The sequence below is a fragment of the Cupressus sempervirens genome, chromosome 10 (assembly GCF_028749045.1).
Source record: "Cupressus sempervirens isolate cs-2001-9-10 chromosome 10, ASM2874904v1, whole genome shotgun sequence".
Taxonomy (NCBI): Eukaryota; Viridiplantae; Streptophyta; class Pinopsida; order Cupressales; family Cupressaceae; genus Cupressus; species Cupressus sempervirens.
Window position 1 is genome coordinate 331933131 of NC_143127.1, and position 23567 is coordinate 331956697.

The window sequence follows — 23567 nt, forward strand, 5'->3', positions numbered from 1 at the left end:
GAAATAAATTAAATGGTTTACCTTGAAAAGTGAGGTGGAATATTAGATCTGATTTTCTTTCATTTGTGCAACTCAAAATAGTGAACATATCTAGTTCCAAAAGTGAAACAATGAGATCCCTAAATCCCAAAAAATATAGGTCAATCTAGAAGGTTAAGGTAAATTAGAAGAGAGGTTAGGGTCACATTGCATCCTTGACCTTAAGTGTCTTATTGTGAAATCATTTCTAAACCTCTAAAGTTCTTTAAAAGGGGTATCTAAATCTATGCTCCATGTTTTCTTTTCACATTTGAAACCTACAAGAAAAATTATATGTTTTGTTGATGGGCAATTTTACTTTGTCAAAGCCTAATTTAGGAATTAATCTTGAAATTAAAATGATTGAAATGTTTGAAATGTAAATTAAATGCATGAATTCACCTTAAAATAGTAGGATTTCTTATATCGAATATAATTAGCTACTTTAACAATTGAATGGATCGGAGGATGTGAATGTAGAAGTTGTCTCTTGATGACAAGCTCCAATATCACAAATGAAGGAAGCTAGATCTTGAAACATTTGTGGTATGAACATGGAAGATATGATGAATCACCCAAATGAACTCCTTGAAGCTCTTTGTAATTTTCTTAAATGCAAGATATATCCTCTCTAATAGCTTGCAAAAGGATCTCGTTGAATGTAATTGAAGATAGCTTGAATGATTTGAGTGCTTATTAATGAGAATGATAGAAATGTTAATTATTTCTTGTAGGTTCATATTAAAGATGAGGAAAATGGATGTTCTTATGAATAATTTAAAATAAACTTTCTCTCGCTAGCTGATCGAGTAAGGAACTAATACCTCAAATATACCTTGACCCACAAGCCAACAAGGTGATCCAAAAATGGGTCCCATTCAAGGACACACTATATTATCAATTACATACTACATCTCTAACTCCCAAAAAAATAAACTCCTAGGAATCACTCAATGTACTATAATGGGTCCTAGTTTTGGGAAATTAAGTGTAGAATCAAGAAAACCCTATTTTAGTGCAAAAAAGAAATTTTAAGTTATTGAAGAAGGCAAGGGAGGACCAAATTAGATAGGTCCTACCTCTATCTTTGCATCATAAAATAGGAATACCAAGGAGGATCCATTATATCCTACCCTAATTCCTTATAGAAGGTACAAAAATAGATAGGAAGAAAGCAAAGAATGCAAATTAAAGTCAAGTCAAGCATTAAATCTCACTAAATAGATGCTAAAATAAAATTAAATGGAAGTTCTTCCAAATAAATTTTATAAACTTCCTTCTCTTATTTTTCCTTACTTTTTTGTTGGGTCTTCTTATTATCTTCCTCCTCCAACAGATCTACTTGTTTGAAATTTCACATCTCTTCATCTCTGTATTTTATCATGTTGCTTGTTCAAAATCTCCTCATCCTTTAGGGAATACTAATAAGACTCATCCATATTCTACAACTTGCTCAAATTGATCTCATCTTGTATTTATGTACACTCTCATAACACTGACATGCCTTACAATTCTATGTATATCACCCTCAGTATGGCCAAATCTAATGTTTGAATTGTAGAATTGCTTAGTATACTCCTATACACTAGAGTCTTTTTTCTTTACATCTTGAAATTCCCTATACAAACTCACATTTATTTATCATCCTATCTCATGATCTAATCTTCTACTTCGCTCTTCTTTGTCTCTAATTTTTCTAATATTCCCACCATAATGTTGCATGTCATCTCAACTTTTTGAAAGATTACTTAACATTCTTGTTGCCAAATCAAAGAAATTTTACATCTTCATCCTCTCATAAAACAATTCATTTGAATTCAACTTATCATAATAGTTTGGTAGGTTGGAATGTGTCTTCGTATTAACCTTATTTAAGGATCTTAAGATATTTTCATCTTCCTGATCAAATTCAAGTTCTTCCATTTCAAACACTTTTTCTTCACTACTGATATGAACAACATGTCAACCTTTTCTCTAGGCCATCTCAATGGCTTACAGTCGAGCTATAATGTGTCTTAGCAGGCCAAAAACATCTTCATCTCTCATCTCTCCACAACCTCTAGAGTTTAATAAATGATCCATCTCCATGGAAGTCCTTAGTAATTGTAGGTCGGATCTACACTTTGCCACCCAAAAAAATAAATCTATGACTTCATATTCTAAAGAATATGTGATTTCAAAGACAAGAATGAAATTTCAATGTAATACCACTCGGTGTAGTTGCACATAGCTAGACCTCAAAGAGATATATCCAAGCATAAAAAAATATTAACCTAACAAAAGAAAAGAAAAAGGATTAATAAGGAATGTGTAGAATGCAAGATGAGATTTTTACCTTATTGTAGATTCAAGAAATTGCATACAATTGGCCAGCAACATAAAGGATAACATTCCAAGCATACAAACCTTATTATGAATTGAAATGAAAACTATACTTTAGATCAAATATTTAAGAACTATTTTTTTGTAAGACTACCTAAACAATCAAAAATTGTATTGATATATAGAGCCTTGGATAAAATCAAGTTGATTAGTGAAGATCATATTCACCAATGCAAAGAATATGCATCGCAAGTAACATAGGTGAAGACCCAAATCATAAGGATATTCCTTAATAAGATGAGATATGAAGTGTGATCCCATAAATATATTGGCTATAAGTGTAAGAACATCAAAAATTGCACTAAGAAGCTTTATTAATTAGGAAATTTCTTTTGAGGATTAGAAAACTCAAAATAGTCATTATAACATAAAGGACAAAAAACCATCTATGAGATCACAAATAAGTAGAAATAGATCAAGTTTAAAGCCTAGATGAGGATAAAACATGATATTTTCAACATGTCATGAGATCCAAAATAGCCATCAAACCAACTTGACACTATGAACGTTGAAACTACTAAAAATGAGCAAACAAGAACAAAAAAAAAGAAAATGTTGTTGGTTGATGTAATATTTATATGAACACAAGATCCTACTAAATATTTTATTATACTATGCATATGATAGATCTGGTTAATCATGGTTTGGAATTATTAAGAAAAACACAAAAGTTATGTACTTCAAGCACTACTCATTGTTGCTTCTTTTGTTCTTATATGTTAGCCAAGAAATTTTCTTGTGGAATTATGAATCTAAGGTCATATATGGAATGTGATAAGAAAATATGACGAAAACTAGAATATGTATGGATACCCCTCTATGATATAATGTACCCTTGGTCTACGTATGTATATTTTGAAGAACACATTTTCAATCCTTTGAGTAAATTTCTTGATCATTCACATGATCACATATACCCAAATATTAAATATACTTTGAGGCCAAAAGATCATGATGAAAAACATATAATGGGTCATAACTAGGGAGACTAGTATGATTTCAAGGATTACACAAAGGTTATGGTACATGGATTTGAAGTTATTCATCATGTCCTTCCAATAAAAATACCTAATCAGAATGAAATTTAAGTAATCATTAGGAAATTAGTTGTCCCAATCTATTCACCTTACTTCATATAGGAAGGAATATCTTATGCTATGATTTTAACTATTTGGAGATTTTGTTATATTGGTTAATAAGGGTTATGACCTTGCTCATTATAATCTATCACAAAATGAATACAACATATTTTTGAGTAATAAGGATTTGATCACTAAAGCCAAATCTTCCTAATAATTTATTTTATAGAATCATCTACCATAAGTTAAGGATGAAATCATAATAAATTAAGAGCATCCTAAGGCTATTTAGAAATTGGATTCCTTTTATAAAGACAACAAGGCTAAAAGAGTAGAAATGAAACAACTTACCAAATTTGAGTATTTTTTCAAGTACAAAAGATCCTTCAACTAAATAAAAATGAGATTATATACCACTTGTACTATTGTTTCATCATATATATTCAAGAAGAGATCCTAAGGGGCTAGGAAAAGATATGTTTGAGACATGACATCTCTTATGAATTTATCACCATAGCTAACCCCAAACATATGATAGGATAGTGATATATTTATTTGTGAAAAAGGATACATACTTAATTTGACTAGACCTCATAAACAAGCCCCAAGCTTATCATATTAGAGAGGTCATAGTGGGAACACATCCAATTGATGAAACTAATGACGTAAGGAAATTGGCTTATAATTTTGATGCAAGGAGATGGTGGGTTATTAGAGCCAAAGGTATGTCTAACAACTAACCAACCTTGTAGAGTTAACACATTGGAAGTAATTCACAAGAGACAATACTAGAAAGGAGAGAGAGAAAACAATCTTTATTGACTCATGAAATTTTAACCATATACGCCCAAACATGAGGTCTTATGGGTTATGACCGATACAATGATTCAAATATACATAAAAATACATCTAGCATGTTAGATCTATGATCTCCCTTCTAGATTCCAACTTCTCTCTAGAAACTGATAATGTTAAACTTAGACCCAGACCCATAATTTATATTTTCCAAATTAGCCTACAAAAGACTCTAGATCATCATATGGATAAATTTGACCAAATAATGGTCTATATGCATCCCAATGATCAATCCAATACATTAAATGATAATTAGAAAGTAAATACATGAGTCAAATCTCAAATAAGGACCAAACATAGGACTTGGTGAAAGACAACATTGAACAACATCAACAACAACAACAAACGTCATCGAGTCACTTGGGGAATATAGAATAGGAACACTCAGTGAAAGATAAATCTTGGCCACTTAGTAAATGAAGAAAGGAACACATCCATCAAGCCAATAGTAAAGACGTCATTGAGTAGGTCTACAAGAATAACTGAGAATGCATCTAGCAAGAAGGACAACAAAGAAACCCTAGATGCTCATGTGTCAAACAATTGGGGTTGAAAAGAAATGATTCTCCTGAATCATGAGAGTGTCACAACCAAATTTGAATCCAACTCAGATTGAGAAATACATGCAACATCTTCAATTGGTCTATCATTCCACTTTACCAAATACTCACAATAGTTCTTTCCTCTTGTACTATTTCCAAATCTTTGACCCAAAATCTACTCCACCTCTTCAATCTATTTCTTAGGATAATCACTTGGTTCTATCAAATAATCATATAATTCATTATACTTGTAGAAATTAGAAATATTAAATATAGAATATATATCCATATCATCAAGTACGTCAACTTCATAGGTATTACCACTGTCAAACTTCTTCCATATTTTGCAAGGACCAAACTTCTTTATTTCAAACTTTCTATATGTGCCAATGGGAAATCTAAATTTATTAAAATGAACCATCCCTTAATCTCCAACATCAAAGATCATATGTCTCCTTTAATTATCTATATTCTCCTTATATTTTTTTATTACTTTATTCCAACTTATATTTCACCTCCTTACGCAAAATCTTCATAAATCCAACAAATTCATCACCTTTAGCACTTCTCTTCTCTTCTCCAACAATATCTGTCAAATATGAGATACCTCTAGGCTACATCCTAGTAACAATCTCAAAAGGTGACTTTCTAGGACTCCCATTCACGACATTATCATATGCAAACATTAAATCCCAATTACTCATTTTATCCTCAACCAAACATATCAACAGATTACCAAAGTTTATATTTACAACCTCTATATGTCCATCAATTTGAGGATAAAACATAAAACTAAGTCTCAACTTGGTACCAAACTTCTTCCATAAAGTCTTCCAAAACTAACCAACAAACTTATTATATCTGTTAGATACACTAATCCTCACTAATCCATGTAATGCAACAACCTCTTTAAAGAAAAACTTAGTAATAGACACTGCATCAAATGTCTTTTTACATGGTATGAAATGTACCATCTTAGAAAATCTATCAACAATAAAAAATACAAAATCATATCCTCTTGCAGTTCTTGATAAGACAAGAAAAAATTCATATTGATGTCACTCCAAGGTTTCCCAAGTACTGAAATAGGTGTAAACAAGCCAATATTCTAAATTACTCCCTTTTCAACTTGACAAACACAAAAAATCCTTAACAAAATTTCAATAGCCTTATAAAACTATGGCCAATAATACTTCTCCTTTAAGAGAACTCAATGTCTTATCAAGACCAAAATGTCCATCTAATCCACCACTATGTTTCTCCTTGATCAAATTAACTCTCATAGATCCTCTTGTTATACATAACTAAATTCCTTTGAACAACATACCTTCTTGAATAAAATAATCCTCATACTTACTTAGTTGGTCAAGCACTGGTGCTCTGCACTCACTCCATGTCTCAAAAACATTAGGTTCAATTTTATACAAATCCTTCATTTCATCAAAGCCAAGAACTTCAACCTTCATCTCAGTCAACAAAGATCATCTTCTTCTCAATTCATATGTAACTCATTAGATACTCCACTCTTACGCTTGATCACAAATATAAAATTATGTAAATAATCAACCCTGTTCATATGTCTCGGATTAAACTTATGTCAACTTCCCAAATATTGTAAAGTTTTATGATTAGTATACTAAAACAACTCCTTAAGAATCAAATAATTTCTTTGCTTCTTCAAAGCTTGAAAAATATCATTGAACTCTTGATCTTATATAGAACTTTTATTTAACATCATTCAATTTCTCACTAAAGAAAGCAATAGGTTTATCATCTAGACTCAAGATAACTCCAATTGCACTACCATTTGAGTCACATTCAACTTGAAATACTTTATTGAAATCGGGTACACAGGTAATTTGGTAACTTTTTGTTTCAAAGTATAAAAACTCTTAGCAGCCCCGTGTCCACTTGAAATCCCTTTTATCTCCCCACATTATCTCAGTTATAGCATTATAGATAGAACTAAAATTCTAGATAATTTTCTATAGAAACTTACTATGCCATGAAATTATCTTACTTGACTTAGATTCTTGGTTTTACGCCACTCAAGATTTTTTTTACCTTCTCAAAATCCATCATCAAACCATCGACTGAAATCATGACTACCAAATACACAATCTACTTTTTTATGAATAAATACTTCTTCAAGTTAATTAACAACTTCTCCTCTTTCAATCTATATAACACTTGACTAATATGCTCAAGATGTTCTTCTTTAGTCTTATTGAGTATTAAAATATCATCCAAATAAATAACCACAAACTTACCCAAGAATTTCTTCAAGACTATATTCATCAACCTCATGAAAGTACTTGGTGCATTATACAAACCAAAGGGCATAACCAAGAATTCATACAAACATTCTTTTGTTTTGAAAGTAGTCTTCCACTCATTACCTTCTCTTATTCTTACTTGATGAAAGCCAACTTCAGATATTATTTTGTCAAATATCTCGCTCCAGTCAAAAAATCCATTATATTGTCCATCCCCAGCATAGGAAATGTACATTTCACTATTATCTTCTTAATAGCTCTACAATTAGTAACATTCACCATTCTCTATTATTCTTAGTTATCAATATAGTAGGTTAAGCACATGGAGTCAAACTCTCTTTGACCAAACCTTTTTTCAATATTTCATGCACTTGTTTGTTAATTTCTTCATTCTCACTAGGTGCCAATATATATAGCACTTTATTTAGAGAAATAGCTCTAGGAATGATGCAAGATAATCCTAGTTTGCACTGTTATCCTACATATTTTCCTAACTTTTTTTTTTTTTGAGTTACAATGCCTTGCATTTTTGAGCTCCTTAGTTGTTTCCAAGTTAGTAGTGATTTTCAAGCTTCTTGGTTTATGTTGAGTTTGCAATTGTTGTCGAGTTCATAGTTGTTATTGAGTTCACAATAGTTGCTGAGATTCCTAGTTGTTTTCAAGTTCATTGTGGTTTTTGAGTTCCCAATTTCTACTAAGTTCCTTTAGTCACCAATTTTTCTTTGGTCGTCATGTTTGTTTAGATCTTGAGTGTCAGTAATTGGTTTGGGTCCTTCATTCATCAAGTTGTCTATGTCTAGTTCTAGTTTGGGTCGACCTTGCAAGTTGATTTATATTTTGTATTTAATATCTATTGTGAGCCCACTTGTGGCCTATCCTAGCATTTAATATAAGAGTTTATTTTGTTGTATTTTCAATAGGATAACTTGTGGCCATGCATGTATTTAATAAGGTTTTTGGTAGAATCTTAAAGAGGAAGTTAGGAGTAAGTATGTAGGAAGAGCAGAAGTAAGTTGAATAGGGAAGTTTGATCTTTGTGGATTGAATCTAAATTGTAATGTGGTCATAACCCAAAAGTCCTTATAGCTAGGCATGTATTTGATTACTTGATGAATCTATGAACGCATTTTTTCCTCTATCTCCTAAGTTTTCTATTATTTGGTGTTTATTTTCTCCTATTGTGTTTACTCTTGTAGGTGGTTTGGATAGTTGGGTGTGCCTTTAGCCCTAGCTATCTCATTTCCTCTCTGCGTCAGGTGGTATTAGAGTAGAGGTTCATCTTTATGGAGATTGGATCATGTAGAACCCTAAGTGAATTTGGGTTGTAGGGTTGCAAATCTGCAAATTTGACCTGTACCTTGCAAGGGGTTATAGTCTTCTAGGAACCTAATTGTAAAGATGGTTTGAGGTAGAGGAAATGCTAGTAATGTTGTGTTGGATACATTGAGACAAATTGCAACCAGATTAGATGTTGTAGAGATAGCCTAGAAAAGAGGAGCACAACTTGATGATGTGAGCGATGATGAAGCAACAACAGCAAACCCTATTCCAAAACCTAAAGAAGATCAAGATGAGGCAAGGTTCTTGAGAGTGTTGTCTAGGGAAAATTCAAAGTCAGTTGTAGAAGATATTCCTTATGATGGAAAATTGGATACCAATGTTGCCTTGGATTGGATCTCTAAAATGGAAAAGTTCTATGACTATGAGAACACTCCTAATAATAGGATGGTAAAGGTTGCAATTACAAGGTTGAAAGGACATACCTCGCTATGGTGGGAGAATTTGTAGATTGATAAATAATGGAGAGGAAAGGACAAGATAAGGACTTGGTAGAAGATGTTGAAGAACGTAAAGAACAATTTCCTTCCTACTGATTACCAAGTAAGTTTTTTGGGAAAGATGTAGAATTTGAGAGAAAGAGATATAACTATGAAGGAGTATACTAAGAAATTCTATACATTGCACATCAGATCTGTACATGTGGATGACGATGTTGAGAAAATTGCTAGATATCTAAATGGATTGAGATCTGGAATTCAAGATGAGATATTTTTTGTGAAATTGGAAAGTGTGGAAGAAGCATATCAATATACCTTGAAAGCTTAGGAGATCTTGACAAAGAAGCATGAACAAAGACAAAGAGGTAGAGGTATATCTTATGGAAAAGTTGGTAGATCTAACAATTCTATGCAAGATAAGGGAAAATATGAATGGAAGAATGATGATAAATGCAAGATCGAGTGGAAATGTGATGATTCCTACCAAGGAGGTACTTGTTCTTACCGAGGAAAAGGTAATTCTTATTATAAAGGTGATTTGCATTGTAATTGTTTTAGATATGGTAAAGAAGGGCATAGATCCTCTGAAAGTGGAAAAGGTAATAGAAATGTTGTGGTACAAGGAGACACTAAGGGATCACCAAGTGGAACAGAGGCTAGAGAAAAATTAATGATGAGAAGAACCTTATGTAATAAGAGGAGTGATGAGGAACTTGTCCTAAGGAAAAGTCTTTTCAAGACTAGATGTAAGAATGATGGAAAGTATTGCAAGGTGATCATTGACAATAGAAGTTTTGCAAATTTGGCATAAAATAATTGGTTACAAAGTTATAGTTGTAGAGGTTAGAGCATCCTAAATCCTATCATGTTTGATGGATCAAAGATGAGCATAAGATATTTTTAAGTGAACAATGCATTGTGAAATTCAAAATTGGACATTACTTTGATGAAGTTTTGTGTGATATTATTCCTATGGACTGTTGTCATATCATGTTGGGTAGACCTTGACAATATGATAGATATGTTATACATGATGGAAGATTTAATCAATATACTCTCTGGGTGAATGGGCAAAAGAAAATATTGTTGCCTTTGATTAAAAGTCTAGATGAGGTTAAGTGTACTAGTGTGGGAATTTGTATGATAATGGAAAGCAATTTGAAAAGGAAATGAACAAGAATCAAATCTATTTTTCCATAATTCCAAGGAGATCGAGTTGTGGTAGTAGTAACTAAGTATCAAAAAATAGTGTTAATTGAGTGTTAGTCAATAGTGATTGAGTGACATAAGCTAGTGGTAACTAAGTGACAGTAGAAACAAGTAGTATTTACCGAGTACCAATAGAAATTACTAAATTGATGAATGAGTATAAATATATTATTGCAGAAGATATACCTAATGGTTTACCTCTAATGAGAAGTGTAAGTCATTGTATGGATTTAATTCCTGGAGCTATTTTTACAAATAAAGCACCATATAGATTGAAACATGCTAAGAATGAAGAACTTAATAGACAAGTACATGAGTTATTATAGAAATGTTTGATCAGAGAAAGTTTGAGTTCATGTGTTGTACTTACCATATTAGCACCTAAGAAGAATGGAGAATGGAGAATGTGTACTAAAATGAAATTTTTGAGTCCACTCAAATGAAAATTAGCCTTAACACATTTTAGCATATTTAATTCTCTATAGGATTGAATGTTTGATCCAAGAATTTCAACAAAAATAATAATTTAATATGGGTAGTGACGATAGAATTTAGAATATTCATTCCTCTAATAAATCCCATTTTATTTTGAGAGAATTTTATCAAATACCAACTTAATCTTATTAATCATACTTTTGTAGAGAAGATTTTTAGAGAGTATTGCATAGGCTAATAAGTGTAAAATATGTCATTTTGTTACTATTCATCACCTAAAGTCCCAAAAATTCTAAAAGAAAATTTTAGAAAAACCATTAGGACTAGGTCCTTTATAAGCTCCAAAAGAGAACATTGCATATTTGACTACTTAAAATCAAACATGATCCATTAGTGTTTAATTAGATTGATCCTTCAAAATCTATGGGATTGGTGAAATAGCACCAAGGCCTTCAACTAGGATCAAGTGGGTAGGGAGATAGAATACAAGGACATATGGATTTCATCGAATCAAATGGAATCTAATGGAACCAATAATGGCCTTTGGAGAAAAATATACCAATTTAACGAATAATGGTCCTAGGGGTCATAGGACTAATTGCTAATGGAAGGGGGGTCAAAAGTACCTAGAGGATCTAAAATAGTTTGAGAGGGCTTATCATAATGATTTAAAGTCATTCATTAATTTTTTATTGGTAAGAATTCCCAAAGAGTTGATAGATAATAGGTTACAATTCAAAAATCTAAATTGTAACAGTTACCTAGATTTAGGAGGGAATGTCTGTTTAATTTTATTATGCATTTTTTTTTCTACTTCTAACCTTTTGGATTCATTTTGGGAAGTTGAAATGAATTTTTAAATGTCTTTTTATGGATGGAGAAGCAAGAATACTAAATATATACATGAGTGTATGGCTGAAAGTGGAGATTTTTACAATAAAATCAAAGGTTTTCTCATGATTATAGGTTGTTATTGATTTTTATTGATTGAATATCACATTTGGGTGGTTGGATAATATTAATGGTCATATTTTAAGTCTCTACATAATTTTTTGATCTATTAATACATTAAAAATCTGATATATATTGACTAGTGCAAGGAAATCAAGGTTTTAATTAACTGGTTTTGGTAGAACTTTGGATTTTGGAGTTCATTTCTTTAATGGATTTATGATTCTCAAGGAATGGGATACTAATAACATTTGCATTAATTTAATAACATATTTCATGCAAGAAAACTAAGATTTCATGGACTTAACATCAAATAAAGGAGGAGGTCATAGAGGTAGAATATTTGGAGGAGGAAGAGGCACAAGTGTGTTTTCAAGTAGGTGTTTTCATTGTAATGATGTAGGTAACCAATATTTTAGATGTTCTAAATGGAAAGTAATAGATAAGGGAAGATATAGGAGAGTTAATTTCATACAAGAAGATGAAAAGAAAGAAGTACCAAAGATACTTACAACACACCCTCAAATTGATGGTGAATTCCTTATGATAAGGCAAGGAGAAAGGCTTCATCAAGAGCCAAAGGTAACCATTTTGAAGACCAATTTCTTAAGCTATGGTAAATTATGCAAATTTATTATGGATTTGGGAGAACATGACAAATTGGTTTCAATTGATATGGTGACTAAAAGATCAAGTAATGTGTAATGCCATTCCTATGTATTGTGGGCATATAAATTTGGGAAGACCATGGAAACATCTAAGGAGAAAAATTCACAATGGATATATAAACAAATACATAGTGCATAAAGATGGTAGAAAATTTAAGTTCACTTCATTACCTTGTGGTGAACATAACGACAATATTTATTTTGGAGATAAAGTGCAGCTAAATATGCATGAATTGAGGAAGGATGATATAGGTTTGACAAAGGATAAAATGAGACACCAAAGTCTGAATTTTTTAGAGGCACAAATTAGAAAAATGTGGTGCTATAAGGGTAAAAGTCAAAGGTAGTGATAAAGATTCAGTTGAGAAAGGTATGGCAGAACTTAATCATAGAGTGAAGGCAGAAATCAAGGAGTAGCAACTTAGAGAAGACAATCTCATGAAAGGGATACCAAATCACCTTTTATTATCTAATTTTGGTTAAAGGTTTTGTGCAAGTTATAAAAGATACAAAGTTACATTGGGAGACTTCATCTCCTCTGCAAGGGAATAGAAGAAAGGAGGACAATTGCAAATGTATGGCATGATGAATTCTTGGGGCAAGAATTCCTTCATTCCTAAGGAGTATGGTGTAGGAGAACCAAGGCCTTCAACTAGGATCAAGGAGGTAGGTAAAAAGCATACGAGTACATATGTACTTTATCAGATCAAATGGAGTCTATTGGAGCTAATAATGGCCTTTGGAGTAACTTACACCAATTTAAAGAATAATGGTCCTAAGGGTCATAGGACTAATTGCTAATGTAAGGAGGGTCAATAATACCCAAGGGATCTAAAATGGTTAAAGAGGACTTATCATAATGATTTAATTATCAAAGTTTGATACATCAGAAGTCACAAAGAGTTGATAAATAATAAGTTACAAATTCAAAAATCTGAATTGTAATGGTTACCTAGATCTAGGAGGGAAAGTCTATTTTATTTTATTTAGCATTTATTTTTAACTTCTAACCTTTTAGATTTATTTTGGGATGTTTAAATACATTTTTAAATGTCTTTGTACAAATGGAAAAGCAAGAATAGTGAATATATACATGATTGTATGACTAGAAGTGGTGATTATTACAATAAAATCAAAGGTTTTCTCATAAGTTTGTGTTGTTATTGATTCTTATTGATTGAATATCACATTTGGGTGGTTGGAAAATATTAACATAGTCATATTGTAAGTTTCTACATTTTATTATTGATATATTAATACATAAAATCTAATCTATACTAACTAGTGCAAGGAAATAAAGCTTTTAGATAATTGGTTTTGGTAGAAGTTTGGATTTTAGAGTATGTTTTTTGAATGGATTTATAATTATCAAGGGATTTTCCAAAAATTACATTTTAATTAATATACTAAAACATTTCATGAAACTAAGATGTGTAGGGTACCCTAGGAGTTTTGTGGAGTAAAGTGAAGGAAACTTGAGGCTAGCCTATAGAAACAAGAGTTATAGCTGAATTTTTTTATATTTTTATGATTGGAGAAATTGTAGGACATCAAGGATGTGTTTTAGGATAAACTAATTCATCGCAAAAATGATTGGGGTTAGTTGAAAGAAGAAACTCTCATTTTTGGGCCTATTTGAGGAGGGTTTTGAGGTTTCCATAGAAAATAAAGTTGTATACTAAAATTTACTATAGAATCCTATAATTTGGACTAAAATACAATACTGTCCAAATTTTGGTAGATTAGGGTTAAGTATTTCTAGTAATTTCTTTGTAAAGTGGTAGTTTTTAAGCTTAAAAAGGGTGATATATTGGTACCTAGAAAGGAAACAATCCAAAACAACCTTGTACATTTTTTTAATATGTCTTAGAGAAGAAAAATGGTATCTTAAAATGTTATTTATTTTTCAGTTGTTTTGAAAAGTGTGAGAAAATGGGAAAAAACAGTCTTGGTTGTCCTAATTTGAGCAAAACTAGGCCTATAAGGAGCAATTTGAGGTTTAAGGGTAAAATCCTTACCTATAAGCTTGAAACTCATTGAAAAAATTAAAATTAGGAAAAAAGAAGTGATTCAAGACATTTGTGGCATTGGGTAAGTGATAATTTGAGTTTTGACCTCTTGGAGCCATTTATGTGCCATTAGGCCTATTGGACAAAGCTTGTATTTCCCTTATAAATCCATAGAAGTTTGGTTACCCAATACACTCCTCTACATTAGAGATGATATCCACCATCCCAAATGAGACTCTAAATCTAGAAGTGGGACTCATTTTGTAATAAGACAAGAATAAAACAATAATATAATAGTGTCACCCTTGTCCTTACTTCTGAGTCTTCTAGTTCATCCCATAATAGTGCTTTTTTCCATCTTACTAGCATCAAAAATTAATTCCCCAAAAAATCCATAATCCCTATGATGACCTAATTTTATGTACTTGATGTTTATTTAAGGTGAAGTGGGAGAGCCCTTGATTGAGGCTTGAAGAGCCTCTACCTATACATTTAATTTCATTAGACCTTTAGATGAATTTTCCATGGTGGTCTTACTAACGTCAACCACTTCCATGAATTTATCTTGAATATTGTTTAAGGTGTCTTTCAATTTGTTAAAACATTTCTCATGGTTTATCTTGAGATTACTGATACACTAAAATAGGGTTAGAGAGCATGCCATGATATTATCCAATTTTGGGCTAGTTCTAGAGTTTGTATCCTTTAAACCATTGATTTTCACCACTATGCATTAAGGAGCATTCTGGCTTTCCATCTAGTTTTTAATATGCCTACTGATGTTTAGGACTTCTAGAAGAAAGGGCCCCTTCTCAATATGGGTTTATATCCCCATCTCAAGAAGCATCTTAACATTAATACCCATGGCCACTTCATTTTTAATGCACTTTGGATAATGAATAAGGCATATGGGGCCTACCCAAATGTTTTCTTGAATTTTTCAAGTGCAAGGAACACTTATCCTTTATGGAAAGGGACTAAAAGGGCCTTTGTAATCCTTAGATTTTCCTAAACTCAAAATGCTAAGATCTAATTTTATGATGCAGTGGATAGTGTGTGATGGGGCCAAACAAGTTCATAGTTCAATATTTGTAAGGGAAATGGACAGTTCCCCAAACCCACAAAACAACATCTAAGCTTTCTACAACTCCAACACCCTCCAAAAGGCTATGGTGGATGTATTTCACCAATTTAAGATAGACTCAAAAGGTTTTGACTAATTTTAAACACTCAACCCACTCCTAGCACTCAAACTCTTCAAAATTGCCTAGTAGGCCTAATTGCCCCTATTAAGTCTCCAGCGAGTTAGAACTCCAGTTTTCTCTCAAACTTTCCAAAGCACTCAAAAAAATAAATACTTTTTTAGACACCCATTTCAATTTTCTCCAACATACTCCAACCTTGAGGTAGGTTTCATCGGACGAACACACAAACCCTGCTACAATGCACCCTTTTTAGACCTAATATCGTGTCATTTTACAAAGCAAGTATGAAACCCCCAAATTAACCTTCCACTAGCCCCTAAACCTCGATCTTCCTCAATGTGTGGTCTCCCAAGACAATTTCAATCAACTAAAGGTTGATTCACAATGTATAGGATGTTTCTATACATCTTCCATCACAAAATCATACCCTCCAATGGATAGATCTCTTGTTGCTACTCCAAACCCATGCATTTCATGCACCTATAGCCACATAAACTCCATTAGAGGCCACCAACATTGAAAAATTCTATTTGAACATGGTTATAATGTTTTTTTAAATATAAATATAGGTTCATTCCATGTGAATTAGACTCTTACATCCATGGAATGACCAAATGCTTCCTAGGTACCCAAAGCCTTGCCAAAAATGATGAAAACTTGCTTGCAATCATCACTTTTGTGAAATTAAACTCCTATTTATCTTAATGCACTAGAGATAGATCATATACCATGCCAATAGGTTTAGAATATAATTACAACACTAAGGAACCAATCCAATCAAGATATCAAACACAAAATATCCAAAAAATGGAGTTTTATTGCATTCTTATTGCCAAAACTGTAGATTTGTTGGTAAATCCATACCAATCCTCCTTTATATTGATCTTATGCCTTGACCAGGCTAAATAGGATGTACTAAAACTTCTTCAACTATATTCCATAGGTTGGAATACATTAAAAATGTTAAAACATTCAAAAACTCGTTTTCCCTCCTAACTAGCATATGACTGTCAGGATTCAAGTTTTGAATTTTTAAACTTTATTTAATTTCGTTATCTCCTAACTTATTAATTCCTACCACTTTGGAATTGTTTTAAGACCCCTCTAGGATCTACTTGACTGTTTTGATCAATATAGATCCCTTGTTGGCACTATTGGCCACCCATACAACATTTTTGCATCTAAATCATTTATCAAGACTTTTAGGATTTTTGACATTTATAACAAATTGGTTATTACAAAGTTCTAGTATAGGCTTCAATACACTCCAATCCTCCTTCAAGAATGTCATTGATCCTTTTTCTTTGCTTGCAACCAAGTTGTACCTAGATGTTTTCCTAGGTACTCCTACCTATACACCCCACCTTGAAAAAGACTCTTGCCACAAGAGTGAAGGGGAGTTGTCTTCAAGCCACCCATTCTCCTAGATGAATGTCTACAACTCTTTTCCTGCAGTCCTCCACTTGCTCCACATGTACCTAGATACAAAATTTTAGAAGAAAAAAATTCATTACAAATATTAGTTTTAGGACATCTATCCCTTCCCCTCTCAATCTACACTGCCTTTCTCATTTGTGGATCCCAAAGACCCTTATTTATGCCCTTCATGGGCATTCCAACATTATCTTTTTTGAGTGTCAGTAGAGGACACCAAAGAGAACCAACCAATATTACCTTTTCACACACCATCTGTTGCAAATCAGAATCTTTATGATCAACAATAGAGCTTTTCATCACCACCAAGGAAGTCTTGTGTTTTAGATCTGTACCACCTATTATTTGATCTTCGAAGGTAATATACCTCTTCTCACCAACACATACAATCCTCTCACCACCACCATTATCACTTGGTAAAGGGTTAAGGAAAAATTTCTAACCATCCTTATGTAGAATGTACACATTCGCCAACCCATAGTGTATAGTGTCCCTAGAGGCTTGCCGTGGCCTTACAAGAATAATATGACAACATGTCATACGAATCACATCACAAAGAATCCTATCAACATATGATCCAATTGAAAATTAAATAAATGATTTCTTTCTAACAACAATGTTTTTCTCATCACTCACCCATGAAGCCTTATATTGTCTCTCAATGGGAAAATTTTGCAAATTCATTTTGTTTACCATCTCATAAGAACCCAAATTATCAAATTATATAGAATCAATGATCATTTTACAAACCTTACTGTGACTTGCACAATTTTTTCTAAAGATGGATATTGGAGCCTTCTTTTATTGCTGCATTCTTTTCACCACCAAGGACTCTCCTTCTATGTATGGTCCAATGTCTATAACATTCCCTTTTTCTTCCCATTCTTCTTCCCCACTTTGTGCCAAGTGGACTCTCTTCTCTACCTTCCTGTAGTCAGCCTCCTTCTCAAGAAACCTAAAGAACTAATGCTCAATAACTCGAGAATTAAATAATTTACCAGTGAATGCACCACTACCTCTACCATAACTAGATTTGCCACTTCCTCTTTGTTTTGTATCAGCATTCTTGCTTATGTCCTCACAAGATTGTTCCTTATCATTAGTAGATTTACCTCCTCTAACTTTGTTTGCATTTCCTCTACCACCATTATTCTTCTCTTTTCTCTTCAACTTCTCCTCAACCCTTATGGCCAACTTCTAACATTCCTCAACAAATCTCATGCTTGTAAGACTTCATTAATCTTGGATGTTGAATCTAAGTACCCCCAAGTATCTTGCCATTTTTCTTCTACATCCTCTTCATGACCCACTCTGATATCCAACTTATGGAATTCTTTAGTATAACCTTGTACATCCAAGTCTATTTGCCCAAGATTTACATCTTCTTGTACATATGTACCTTGTAGTCACTAGGTAAAAACATTTCTTTCAACTTGTCCATCATAGTATACCAAGAAGTAATCTTGGGTCTACTATTCTTCCACCTCTCTACCTATACACAATCCCACCAAAGTAAGGCATGTCCTCTCAATCTAGACTTTGCAATCCTTACCTTCCATCAATCCTCAACATTCTCACACTCAAAGTAGTTCTCCATGGCACTAAACCAATCAATGAGTTCTTCATCATCCATCTTACCTACATATAAAGGTAAGTTTGATCTTCCTTTTGTATCTCCACTCGTTATGGCTTTAACAAACTTAGCCATCCTCTCCTCCTTAGGATCTAACTCTAAATCTTCTCTCAAAGGGATATATTCTTATCCCTTCTCTTCAAAGCCATCTCCATAATTGTCTAATCTACTCTTTCCTTTATTTTCCAACATAGTTAGTCTACCAATAAAGGATTTCATCTCCTTGTCTGTCTTGAGAATTTCCCTTCTCTCCTATTCAATGGCTACTCTTATCCTTTTATTTCCTATCATCTGATCCTTCACAAGCTTGGAAAGTTCAACATTAGTGAGCATCTAAGGGATCCCCTCATCTTCTCCTTCTGACATTTCCACAAGTATCAAGACCAACTAGGAATGCTCAAAAGGAAAAGGACACTCTAAGGCCTCAACAAAGATCAAATATGTCAATGACTCCAATAGATCTCTCTTGTTTTCAACCTAGGATACTCCTAGGCTCTAATACCAATCTATGTAGTGGATAGTGTATTATGGTGCCAAAAAATTTCACAGTTCAATATTTTCAAGGGAAATACAAGGTTCCCCAAACCCACAAAATAGAAACTAATCTTTCTAAAAGTCTAACACCCTCCCATAGGCTATGGTGGATGTATTTCACCAATCTAAGATAGATTCAAGAGCTTTTGACTAGTTTTAAACCCTCAACCCACTTCTAGCACTCAAACTCTTCAAAACTACCTAGTAATCCTAATTGCCCCTATTAGGTCTCCAATGAGTAAGAACTCAAGTTTTCTCTCAAACTTTCCAAAGCACTCAAAAGATAAATATTTTTTCAGACACCCATTTCAATGTTCTCCAACACAATCTAACCTTGAAGTAGGTTTCTTTGGACCAACACCTTGACCCTACTGCAATGCACCCTTTTTAGGCCTAAAATAGGGTCATTTTACAAAGAAACTATACGCTCTATTTGTACCCAAGCTTCAAGACCATTAACAATCCTCTAATATGTCTCCAATAAAAGGTTTATCCAATCAATTTGATGTTCCAGCTTTTGCATGTAAGAAACCCCCAAATTAACCTTCCTCTAGCCCCTAAACCTAGGGCTTCCTCAATGTGTGGTCTCCAAAGCCAATTTAAATCAAATAAAGGTTGATTCAACATGTATAGGACTTTTCTATACATGTTCCATCATAAAATCATACCCTCCAATGGATAGATCTCTTGCTACTACTCCAAACCCATGCATTTTATGCACCTACAATCACCTAAACTCCATTAGAGGCCACCAACATTGCAAAATCCTATTCAAACATGGTTAGGATGTTTATCTACATAAAATATAGGTTAATTTTATGGGAATCAGACTCCTAGATCCATTGAATGACCAAATGCTTCCTAGGTACCCAATACCTTGCAAAAAATGATGAAAACTTGCTTGCAATCAGCACTTTTGTGAAATAAAACTTTTATTTGTCTTAATGCACAAAAGATGGATAAAAAACTATGCCAATAGATTTATAATATCATTACAGCATTGAGGAACCAATCCAATCAAGAGATCAAACACAAAATGTCCAAAAATGGAGTTTTATTGCATTCTTATTGATGAAACTATGCATTTACTCATAAATCCATACCAATGCTCCTCTATATTGATCCTATGCCTTGAACAGGCTATATAGGACATACTACAATTTCCCCAACAATATTACATCAGTTGGAATCCATTACAAATGCTAAAAAATTCAAAAAATTGTTTTCCCTCCTAACTAGGATATGATAGTTAGGATTCAAGTTTTGAATTTTTAAACTTTATTCAATTACTTTATATCCTAACTTATTACTTCCTACCACTTAGGAATTGTTATAAGACCCCTCTATGACCTCCTTTACTCTTCTAATCAATCTAGATCCCTTGTTGGCACTATTGGCCACCCTTACATTATTTTTGCACCTAAATCCTTTATTAGGACTTTTCGGATTTTTGACATTTATAAAAATTTGGCCATTACAAAGTGCCATTATAGGCTTCAATACATTCTAATCCATCTTCAAAGATGTCATTGATTCTTTGTCTTTTCTTGGAACTAAGGTGTACCTAGATGTTTACCTAGGTGCTCCTGCACCATTTTACCTTTACTTTTTTTTGTTTCCTTTGAGAATAATATATTATTTCTTGTATTGGTTTCCATTGAATGAAACCTTTTGCCATTTATATGTTATAATTTTTAGGAGAGACACACCTCTTCATCATGTCTTCCCTTTAGCACAATAAAAACCTTTCAAGGCAACAACCTATCACAATCACAACCATTTGAAATAAATAAAAAACCTTCACCATTTCTCCTATGTATATTTAGAACCTTTCTAACATAGTCACAATGCTTCATCATTGTTTCCCTCTTAAAGAGCCAACGCCTTTCATAAATTTATCATTTTGAAGGAGTCTCTTTTTTTATTCTTTTTCCCTTTTTTTTTCCATTAGTTCTTTCTTGAATCATAGCTTACCTTATCTCTCCCTACCTCTTTTCCCTTTCAGATGAATTTTATATCTCTTTTCATCTCATGATTGAGAGAGTCATAGTGTCTCATTCATACCTTTTATGCCTCATTATCTTAACTAAGTCTTAATTATGGAAAATTTACATTTTATTCTTTTGTATGTTTAATTTTAATTTTACTGTTTTATGATCTTAAATTTTAAGTTATTATTATTTTTTCATTGAATCCTATTTTAAAAGATGACATTGAAAAAAAATTGATTAGAATACATGTGTAATGTTTTCCCCTATTGACCAAGTGAACATTTTTGGATGCCCAACTACTACTCCCACTTCTTTGATATCTTTGACTATTTCACTTGTAGGACTTCTATTGAAGACCTCGATTATGACTCGTATTTGTGAAGCCTCTATTAATGAGATCCCTTGTTCTTGTTAATTCCCTAAAGCTATCCTATATTCTTTCTATTTTTCTTCCAACTCACTCAACTACCTCCTACAACTATGCACTTGTTCATAAGTCCTTCAAATTGACAAAGCCTACCTTACATCATTATAAGACAATGTAGGAACCTTGAAAGTGTTTGGAAACCCTGAAAAGGCCTAGGAGCTCTTATAGGATTTGTAACTGCAACTTGGTATGACTTGTACTAAAATTTTGATGTTTAATAAGGCTTCGATGTATATTTTCTTGTTAGTGGCTATTCTATTTTTTTCACCATTATTATCACACCTATAAAGATGCATCCTACAAGTCACTAATCTACCTTGTCACTAAAACTATCATCTTTGCATCTTTATCATATCAAAGATTCCCTTGAATCTACTATCCTATTAACCTTTTAAGATAACCATATTCTTACCTTTGATTGTTCTTTTTATCAACTTTAACCCTCCTAACATTTCTATCATTCCCAAGATACCATACTATAGTATCTTCTCTATATCTCCTTCAGTTTTTCAAGGAGATCTCTTTTATTTCTCAAGATCCCAATCATCCTATCAATATGCTTTTCAATGTAGCCCTAGATCTATCATGTATTTGTTACCTAAATTTTCACTTTTGGTTAAAATTTCAAGTAGAGCCATAGTTATGCCAATCAAAGATGCATTCTTTGTGTTTTTGTCCAATACAAGAGTTTTGACAACATATAAACCAAAGAGCTGAAACATTGCATTTAAAAGAAGAAGAGTGTCACAAAAAGCTAATTCTTACAAGTTTTTCTAAAAAGAGTATTTCTTTATTTATCAAAATGTTCAAATGTTTCACACAAGTTGTGAAACTAGCTAAAGAGAAAATCAGAAGTTGAATTTTAAAACATGACTACATGTGAAAAGAAGAACAAGTTATGAGAATCATAGGGGCTAGTCATTGTCTAAATGACTCGCAATGTTGTTTTTTATTTTGACCACACATGCTCTAGATGCCTAGTTGCTCTTTTCCTCCCATGTTCCAATGATAAATCTTGCAATCACATGAAAAGATGGAGTTAGATCCAATGGATCCAAGCAATAACTAGCCTACCTCATCATTATACCCCACATATGCATCCATAATTTCAAATAAAAATACTAATTTTCTCTCTTACTATTTTGTCCATGTGCAATAACATGTATCTTTGATTATCAAGTGGATGAAAATGTGGCTTCCACAAGGGTTTGAGCTCAATTTGTTATTAAGAGATACAGATCCAAATTTTTTTCTTTTTGAAATGATTAAGTACTAAACATCAATCAGTAAGTAACCATCTATATATTGTATCTTTATAATGAAGTATTCAATGATGCTGGATAAACATTATACATGGATAACATTGCATGAAATCAAAAGATATATCATCGTGTGGTTAACAGTCAAATTGAAGGTAGAGATCAAATGCATAAACAAAGGACATATAAGAGTAGAAAGGGAAAAATTTGAAAATAAGTATGATAGGAGCATGAGGATAGGTGCAACAGAGCATATACGTAAACATATCAACATTAGCAATATGTTTCCAAAGGTCATGTTCATATTTCTAAAGCATCAAATCTAAATAGAAAGAACATCATGGTCAATGCAGATCTAAAATAACAAAGGCATTGAAAACTGACATACAAAGTGATATATAGAGAAAATGCAATAGCTAGATTCATGGAAAGCATCTACAAACTATTAGATTAGAGATGATCATGCACAACTAGTAAAGGAAATAAAAATATCAAGTGTGAAGTGTACTATAGAAAGACTAGTAGTGCAAATAGACATAAGAAAATCTTTGTGAGTGATTTTTAGAATTTTGAAAAGGAACAAAATTAGACTTTTTCCTTCGAATATTGGAAAGAAAATTATTAGAATTTTATATCAGAAAGGGCCATGGAAAATATGGTGAATACCATGATTATCTTCAGCCAAAAGATGTAGATTTAGAGCCATTGTTCGAACCCAGAAAATCCATAAAAATGGTGCTTTTCAAGGTGCAAAATATTCAATCAAAACCCTTGTATTTTCTTTCATGGCAACCAACAAAAGAAAAAATGCAAAATTTGAAGAAAAATATATGCATCTTTTGTCACAGTCATGTTCAAAAACAACTAGATTTTACTAGTTTG